This window comes from Macrobrachium rosenbergii, chromosome 4 (assembly GCF_040412425.1).
Source record: "Macrobrachium rosenbergii isolate ZJJX-2024 chromosome 4, ASM4041242v1, whole genome shotgun sequence".
Classification (NCBI taxonomy): Eukaryota; Metazoa; Arthropoda; class Malacostraca; order Decapoda; family Palaemonidae; genus Macrobrachium; species Macrobrachium rosenbergii.
Window position 1 is genome coordinate 778,104 of NC_089744.1, and position 9,397 is coordinate 787,500.

Sequence of the window (9,397 nt, forward strand, 5' to 3'; positions counted from 1 at the left end):
TGGCATTCAGTCTTACTACTAGGTGTTGTAACGCCAGTTTTAGTAATCGTAAATCGATCAATCAATCGGCCTTATTGCGTATTGCTGAAATGAGCAAGTGTATATTGTACTATCCGGATTTATGGTAAACGTCCGTTCAGTTCGCTAATCTTAGCTCTATAGACATTGCCTCTAAATTCTGCATATTTTCAGATAAAAAAAAGATATTGGTAGTTGTATGAAGATTGGCTGTTGTAAACATATTGCCAGTAAAATGAAGTAGCAAAAACGTGACGACAATAGGCGAAGAAAACTCTGTGGAACGTGTACTCCCCATTTCATTAAATTGACTCTGCAAATCTTGTGTTTAGCGTAATTTTTGTCATATACCTATTCCTGTATTCTCATCAAAATATGTTTAATATATCTGTAGGTCACTTGTGTATTCTTGTTTGTAGAACTACGTAACTAAATGAAAGTACCGCCCTGCTGGTAAAAGTAGTGGCTTTAGTAATAGCAACAATAGTGGGGAAAATAGTCAAGTTTTATTGTAGTTCCATTACAACCGTTTATAACCTCACAGTAGTGGTATCATTACCTTTTGTTATTTACTGAATACGCCGAACTTCAAGGAGAGAGAGAGAGAGAGAGAGAGAGAGAGAGAGAGAGAGAGAGAGAGAGAATCACCTTACGGTGGAGAGCTAGAGGACTTGAGGCAGTTAGGGCAGTGTTGTTTCTCTGACGAGTGCCTTCAGCCCTGTAAAGAAGGGAAACAGTTAAGAGGTACCCTAAATATTAAGGCAGCACTTTATTGATTAATCACAGACTGATTATGCAAGTGCAAAGCTTTAGTAATAGGGATGTATTGCCAAATTTACTTCGTACAGCTAAACTCCTTATTTGGTACACTAGAATTATGTGGCCTCTGTATAGGTGTTTACTGCAGCCTCAACGTCAACGAAGATTTCCCCATTTGAATGTTTATCATTCTTTGGTCCTTTTTTTAAAAAGAAGAAGCACATGCCAAGTTAAGAAAAATGGGAAGAAGAGGAAAAAAGCGTGAAAAATGACCATTAAAGAGAAGCTTTCTAATAAATATAAAGTATTGACTCTCCCTCGTAGTGTTTGTTTGTGGACGAGGCTTTAAAAGCAGAATGGCCCAGAAACGTGATGAGTAAACGAGAATGGAAAGCAGGTGTGATGAGATAGGCCAGGCGATGTCAGGGCGAGGGCAACAATAACCAATGTAAAGACTTAATCCTTAACTCACGAAGGAGTTGCAGCCTCAGACGAAGCACAGTATCTCTCCATCTCATAAAAGAAGCGAAGTCAGCGAGTCATGTAAGAAGTGTTGTGTGTGTGTGTGTGTGTGTGTGTTAGGGAGCCACTTTCATGTACGTTTTTCTTTATTTTTGTTGTTATCATTATTAAAATTATGTAAGTAGCAACAATTATTGCATTTGGTTGATCGGCATTGCTGTTCATTGAGAGGCGCTCCCACCTTCAGCCCCAGAGAGCATCTAATTCAAGTCTTTCTTAGCGTTCCCTAAAAATTGATTTTATTCTCACCTTTCCGCGTTTCGTTTTCGCCTCGTGTTTTTCGGTCCGATGATTCTGATCCCACGTTGCTTTTGAAAATGATGGCCTTTTAAATTTCACCCGGAGACGTGTCCGGGCGAGATGGAAAACGCCGTCGAACAAAGGGGTCTCGAATTAACTCGGTTCCTCCGAGTAGGTTTTAAAAACGTCCTGCCCGATCCGTAGCGGCGATCTGGGAATGGACGAGGAGACCGAGCGAGGAGCTCCGGGCCTTTACACTATCGTTATGAGATCGCCTCGCAAGCTATGATTTTCGATGGCAGTCCCTCATAATTAATGGAATTGTAATTTAGATTAACCGTGCGGCTGCATTCATGCCATAATGAGGCCTTCTCTGCTCGCTTGTTGATGTCGTTATTATTGTTGTTTGTTGTTGGTGTGCCGGTTGCTACGGCTGGTTATAATTTTCTCGGCAGCGCAGACGAGGAAACGAATGCGCGTGTTTTGTAGACTCAAACGTGCTCTGGTGCACTGTAGGCATTACTTAAGGGTCTTTGCAGCGTGCCTTCGGCCCCCCCTAGCTGCAACATCTTTCTTTCCTTTTATTGTACCTCCGTTCATATTCTCTATCTTCCATCACACTTTCCTCCCCTCTCTAACACTTGTTTCATTGTGCAACTGCGAGGTTTTCCTCCTGTTACACCTTTCAAACCTTACTGCCAATTTCCCTTCTATCGCTGAATGACCTCATAGGTCCCAGCGCTTGAACTTTGGACTAAATTCTATATTCTGTTCTATTGTATTCAAACAAACATACGCATGCTCGTTTCTCTATCCACGGAGTTGCCCGTGCAAACAACTTTCGATGGCGTAACCAGAACTAGAAGAAAAATATCTCCTATTAGACCAATTCATCTCTCAGCAGCCGAGCACCAATTATGTTTATTTTGTGCTTTCCGTAGAAAACCTGAATTTCGATCCTGGAATGTTGGGACATTTAGATCCATTCTACTTCACGAAAATCAGTGTTAGAGCATTCCTATTGCAAGTCGGTTTTTTGATAAATATTTTAGATTAATTTTGACATGTCACGGGCAGGGAAATTAATTAGAGGCATACAATGAAGGCTTTATGAAATTTAGTGTAATACTGTTAAGTCTGGTGAGGTTGCAGTCCATATAATATTGGGCGAGAAACAGCACGGTATTCCCTTAAGAAGTAACATATGGTAATGTAGTCAGTCTCTCTCTCTCTCTCTCTCTCTCTCTCTCTCTCTCTCTCTCTCTCTCTCTCCCCATTCCTTCTTCCATTCAATTAAGTCCGTGCCTCCCACTGTTTTCTCACCGCTTGCAACGAACATTTAAATATCTCCCAAATCAGAGATGGTTATATTTAAAGGATCACAAAAGCGGATCCCATCCGGCTCCTAACGACCGCGAAAGGTGTCTGATTACGCAGATTACCCCAACGTCCCGTCATGTCGCCGACGACGACGCCGATTTCATCCGACTGCAAATGCGGCTGTCATATCTATCCCAGACTCACTCCTCCCCCCCCCCTCCCCCTTCCTCCACCCGCTCCTTCCTCCCCCTAGAAGAGGGGTTTGACGTGATTGCTGCTTTTGGTAATTAATATTAGACCCCCTCCCCACCATTCCCCGTCCAGTACCTCTAGTCCCCTAAGCTCCAACGCCTCCCCTCCAAAAGCTGACTCCAACTGTCCATCTAAGGAACTCTTTCTCCCTCCCCCTTCCCCCCTTCCTCCAACCCTCTCTCTCTCTCTCTTCCGAGGGACGCGATAATGCCCCCTCGTAGTGTTCATTATCATGTTTGTGCATCGTCGGTTTCATTTATGTCCTTGGTCCTATTTGGGTCCCCTTTTTCGCGAAATTCGTGCGTTCATTCGTTCGCGTGCTGTACGCGTCGCGATAAATTCCAGACCGAGAAGAACGATTTTATCTGCAGCTTTTTCTCCCGTAATTTGCATGTTTCGTTAAAGAAGAAGAACCGTCACACGGCCCTATGGGTCTGTTGGAGGAGGAGGAGGAGGAGGAGGAGGAGGAAGGGGGTCGGGGCGATGAAAGGGGTATGTTTGTTGTTCTCCATCCTCTGGGTACAGTGTATACCCCGCCGCCGTGACTCCCGTCATCCTACCCAAGTTATGCATAGTAATGACCGCCTTTGGTAGTGGCGTTTATTTGCTTTTCTCGTGCCAAGAAGTAAATTGCGGTGGCGTGCGACCCAGAGCAGATTCTCTATCTGTAAAAGATGGACCGTATACGCCCAACTTTATGTGTGGGTCATACAATTAACAATCTTCCCTAATCAACCATCCCTACCCCCGTATGAGAAGGGGTTCGGAATAATACTCTCTCTCTCTCTCTCTCTCTCTCTCTCTCTCTCTCTCTCTCTCTCTCTCTCTCCAGGCCAGAATCTTCTCACGTCCCTTCAAGGAATGCATTATTATTAAGCTACTTTGTTGAAGGGAGTACCGGAGAGAAAGAGTTTTGACTATCGGATCTTTGTCAGGAGAGAGAAAACCTGACAAAAGGGTAAACAAGGAGAAATTGAGAGAATAATGACTTTAAGAGAAATAGAAAAAAAAAGAGAAATAGAGAAGTGGAATGTATTATTGAACAAACGAGTCAGAAAGAAGAGAAACAAAGTATCTGCTTCGAGAATTAAAGAGTAAAAGAAGAAAAACATCCATAAAAATAATTGACTAATAAAGCAATCCCCCTCCCACTTTTGTTGTCATTTTAGATGTGTGTCTCTTACTGGGTGGCTTCCTTCTCCTCCCTCCCTCCCTCCCGTTAATACTGATGTCAGTGGCTGGCAGAATCGCGATCATAGATCCTCCTGCTGGTGCCTTCGTCATCCCTTCCATATACTGCAGCAGCAACAACAACGTCTCGGATGCAACTGGTGGGCGTCGGAGGCGTATAGAAAGGACTGGCCGTCCGGTGCTGTGTGTGTGTGTGTGTGTGCGTGGTGGTCCCTGAATGGTTAAAGACAGACAGTGTGGGCGTGGGAGGTCTTAAGGTGAGACAGAGAGAGAGAGAGAGAGAGAGAGAGAGAGAGAGAGAGAGAGAGAGAGGATGGGTCTGATGTGCAATTTTTGCAAAGCAAGGTGGCATTGCTTGTTAAATCAGTCACGTTTGAAAGTCTGTGACTGGCAATATTGAAAAACTCGGTGATTTAGGTTAAGGGCATAGATATGTTGCACTAGTGTCCTGTCAGTTTCTCTTCATAAAAATGTCACTTCTTGAGTTATGATTGGGTGTTCCTATTTCAAAACGAATCAGAACAAACGCCTTGTTGTAGATTCACCATTACAAAAAATGAGAGTCTTGATGAGTTTAATCATTCGGCGTAGCGTTATAGGAATCTTCCATTTAACGAGTGACCATTCCTGAATCCACCACTGAAAGTCTAGTAAGGGAAATACGAAAAGACGCAGTTTAACTTTTGATTTTAGCTAACATGCATTCCTCTTCTTCGTTATCTATCGTATAAAACGTATTTATAATTTATGGCATTTTTTCCTGATTTCTTTGTTTATACATGCGATTATTTTTGTGGAGGTTTGGGTTCAACTTGATGTCGCTTACACTGAAGATGACAATCGTACATATTTTGCTCCAGTTATTTTTTCGTTTTATTTACTGAAGAAGCTGTTTTGATATACTTAATTTACCTGATTATTTTAGGAAGCTTAATTTCGCGCAGTTTTATTCGGAGTTGATTTATGGGTTTTAGAGTGTTGTTTGCCATATAATTGGTCTTCCCTTTCGTTTACATTGAGAGAGAGAGAGAGAGAGAGAGAGAGAGAGAGAGAGAGAGAGAGAGAGAGAGAGAGAGAATTTGGTTGCGAAGTTTTATTGCAACCGGCATTAAGCGGAAATGTAAAGTGTATCTCAACGATTTCAATATATGATGGTTGATCACGATTTCCAAAATCAGATTCACAGTTAATTGTTTGTATGATAAAAATATAATTATAATTTTGATGAGAAAATATCGACATTTCTTGTTGTTCCTTCATTAATGCTTTGTTTGGGCACTCCTAATGCTCTCAAAATAAATAAGAAACTGATCACACCTATTCTTATCAATGTGGGTATTTAAAGTTGGAGTTGTATCCAGGTGGGACTGTAGCCAGCTAATCTTTGAAGCTGCCCAAGGACCTGGCACTTTTTGTATGGAGAAATTCGTCTTCCTTTAACTGCTTGGGGGTCTAATATTTGGATTTTCCTCTGATTCATGTAGCTCTGCAAGCCAAAACTAACGCGCTTGTTGCAGACATATACAAGCACATAAATATATCATTCCATTTTTGAGGTAGCGTTCTTTTTAACCGAGCCTGCAACACAACTCATGATAGTGTTTACTCCAGTCACCAAATACTCGTGGCTCCTGGGCCAGATATTGGCTTTTGAAGCCTGGCTATGTCCTGAGCTGTTATGGTCATGTTTGTGAGGCTACCGTCATAATGCGACATTATAGTTTTATTAGCATAGCGCTTAATTTTAAGGATAACAAGATATATTAGGAATCATGGGAATGGATTACTGATCTTCACTGCGACAAACTCGGCACTTATTTCTGCTTGAAAAAATCATATAAACTCAAAACCTGTTCAGTATCAATATTTCTGGTAAATCTTTAAAGCTGTTCATATACCTGTTGTATGTCCTTCAGTCAAGCATTATTTTTTTGTATGTCTTCTCTCACAGATGAAAGCAAGTAGGTAGTTTGCCCATTTAATAGAATCACAGATGGAGATACAATACTTTAATGTATTTTTTGAATAGCTCTTGATATCTGTGGTTGAGACATTATGCACTAATGTATTGTGATTTAAGGTATATTTGGATGTAGGAAATCATGTGAGTATACTTACTAGCTCCCAAAGATAGCGGATGCCTTAGCCTTTTTTCCATTTAGGGACATTAACATTCTCAAAGTTCAAGTGAGGCGAGGAAGCGTAGGAGCCGGTGACGGGAAGGAATATTATCCGGAGAAGAAAGGCTTTTCGGGCAAGGAGGAAGGGAGACACAGGATGGGTGTGTGCTTGGTAAAAGAATAAGGATTTTTCCCACTGGGCGGAGGGAGACAGGATCACAGATACAAACAAGCTTTTGCATGTGGGTATATGACGCGATAGGATGATTTATTAGGAATCCTTTACTTGGCAAGAGAGAGAGAGGTTTCAAATGGGGAAATTTTCAGTTGCATGTCTTGTGTCGTGTCGATGCGAAGAAAATACGAAAATGTGCATGCACGCGCTTTTTAAGTCTTCAGATTTTCAAGATTCGCTTCAGTATGGGGCGTGATGTCATGAGGAGTGGCGGTTAGGTGTGTGTGTGTGCGTTTGTACACACTTATACAATCTTCTCATGTTAATAGTGATGACAGTAACTGATGTTTGCGTCAGTTGTCAGTAACTTTTTCCAGAGGCTAGACAGGATTGACGTTCTATTATATCCGATATTTGCAATGCAGTACATTATTATAAGCAGTCGTTGGTAAGTTCTACAACTGTTGGTTGTGTTATTTTGATTGATACGGTAAAGTGATTCCTGCACGTGATTTTGATGAAGCACAATATTCCGCATGTTGGTAAAACCATCGAAACGCACTGGGCCATTTTTTTTTTTTTTCATCTATAAATTTTCCCTTTACTTTACATGAAGTTACATTTGAATAGCCTGAACACTGGAGACTGGAAAATTTCTTTGTACAGTTTGTATTTTTTAATCTTCTCAGCTTAATGAGCTGTTTTTTTTTTTTTTTTTTTTTTCGTGGATCCCCTTGGTCCTACTAAATCCATTTGAGGTCAGTACACAGCCATGATCATGATCATCACCCGTGACCTTGATTCTTTATTACTGCATTTGAAGTGTTGCTGTCGTCCTTGATCGGGACTTACAGTCCTATTGCTTCAGTTTTATCAGAATAGTTGAAAGTTATCACTGAAACATATTCATGAAAACTGTTATTGGCGGCTTTTAATATTCTAGCTTTTCCTTTTTATATTCTCTTGCGTTCTCCAAATAAGTGACTTTTCATTCTGAAAGACTGCCGTACGTAGATGTCTTTGGTAGTTTTTAAAATTTTTTTTTTTAACTGCTCTTACGAATTATTTTTGGCGTCTGTTTGTTGCTTGAAACAGCATGCGAACTTCATGCACACTGAACAACCAGCCTACCCCATCGTCGTAATCTTTGTTGTTGTATGAATACTGATAATTTTTCCATCCTTTTTAGAACAATAAAAGACTCCCCCGACTCTCTTTAGGGGGTCATAATCCGCAAAAATATAATCATGGGAAAAAACGAAGACGCCCATTCCCAGCTGACCTTTGTCTGAACTCAACTTTACTTTGGTGTCAGAGTTTAATTTCTCTCTCTCTCTCTCTCTCTCTCTCTCTCTCTCTCTCTCTCTCTCTCTCTCTCTCTCTCTCTCTCTCTCTCTCTCTACTGTGTATGAAAGCGGCGTGATGGAAACGTGAATGAAAATTGTGTCATTCGTTTGGAAAATAGCTGACTAGCGATCTCATTCCTACCTGAGGACTGTGCACCTGCATTGTAAAATAAGCTCGTAAATGAAATGATGGTGAATGGCACTACATTTCCTCTCTAGTGTCTTAATTCCCCTTCCTCTGCCAAGTCTTACAAGGGTGAATCATTACACTGTTGGCGTTGTCTATCATATTCTTCTAATAGGTTAATTAAAAGTAGACGAATGTGAAATCTCGAGAAAACATTCAAAGCGTGCTAATTGCAGTTATAAGAAAAAAAAGTACTTGAGATTTACTTGAAAAAAATTTTTATTGATTATGTACTTATATACAGTATATATATATATATTATATTTGTGTGTGTGTGTATATATAGGTATGGATGTATATGTGTGTATGTATTATGCATAAATTTTTGTTTGATTTATATTGATCCGTAGAGCAATAGTTCGGGTAGCAAAAGGGATACCATAATTATAATAGTACACTCCCAATTACTCTTCGGCAGTAAGTTTTGCGGTTCTTGCAAAGTGTAATTTGTTTACCCTTGTCATTTTTAATTTTGTTCGATCGCTTACCTTGTAAATTAACTTTATAGCTGAAGTATATATACTTATATATATATATATATATATATATATATATATATATATATATATATATATATGTATATGTATATGTATATGTATATGTATGTATATATATACACACATATACATATATATTTATATATGTATAATATATGTATGTGTGTGTATAATATATATATATATATATATATATATATATATATATATATATATATATATATATATATATAAAGTATATATATTTGAGAGTAAAATTTATAACATCAGCTATAAAGTTAATTTACAAGGTAAGAGATCGAACAAAATTAAAAATGACAAGGGTAAATAAATTACACTTTGCAAGAACCGCAAAACTTACTGCCGAAGAATAATTGGGAGTGTACTGTTAGAATTAAGGTATCCCTTTTGCTACCCGAACTGTTGCTTTACGGACCAATATAAATCAAGCAAAATGGAAAGTTATGAAGTTTTCTGCTATAGCCTATCTCCAAGCACATTATTTTAAGTTTCTATTAAGCTATTTTTCATTTTACATTTCTTGTATTTTCAGACTGAGTGACAGAGTTAGATACAGCCATGGTTAACGACTCAGAGGAAAACGGATGGATTGACCGAATCCGGGCCATAACCTTCAGAGAGGCCAGGGATGCTGGCGCATCCTTCATTTCACCTTCCTGGATAGCTAAATACATTAAAAGAGATGAATACTTTGTTAAAAGAAACTGGAACAAAAATCCATATGACTGTCATCGCGAAAAGAGTGAGAA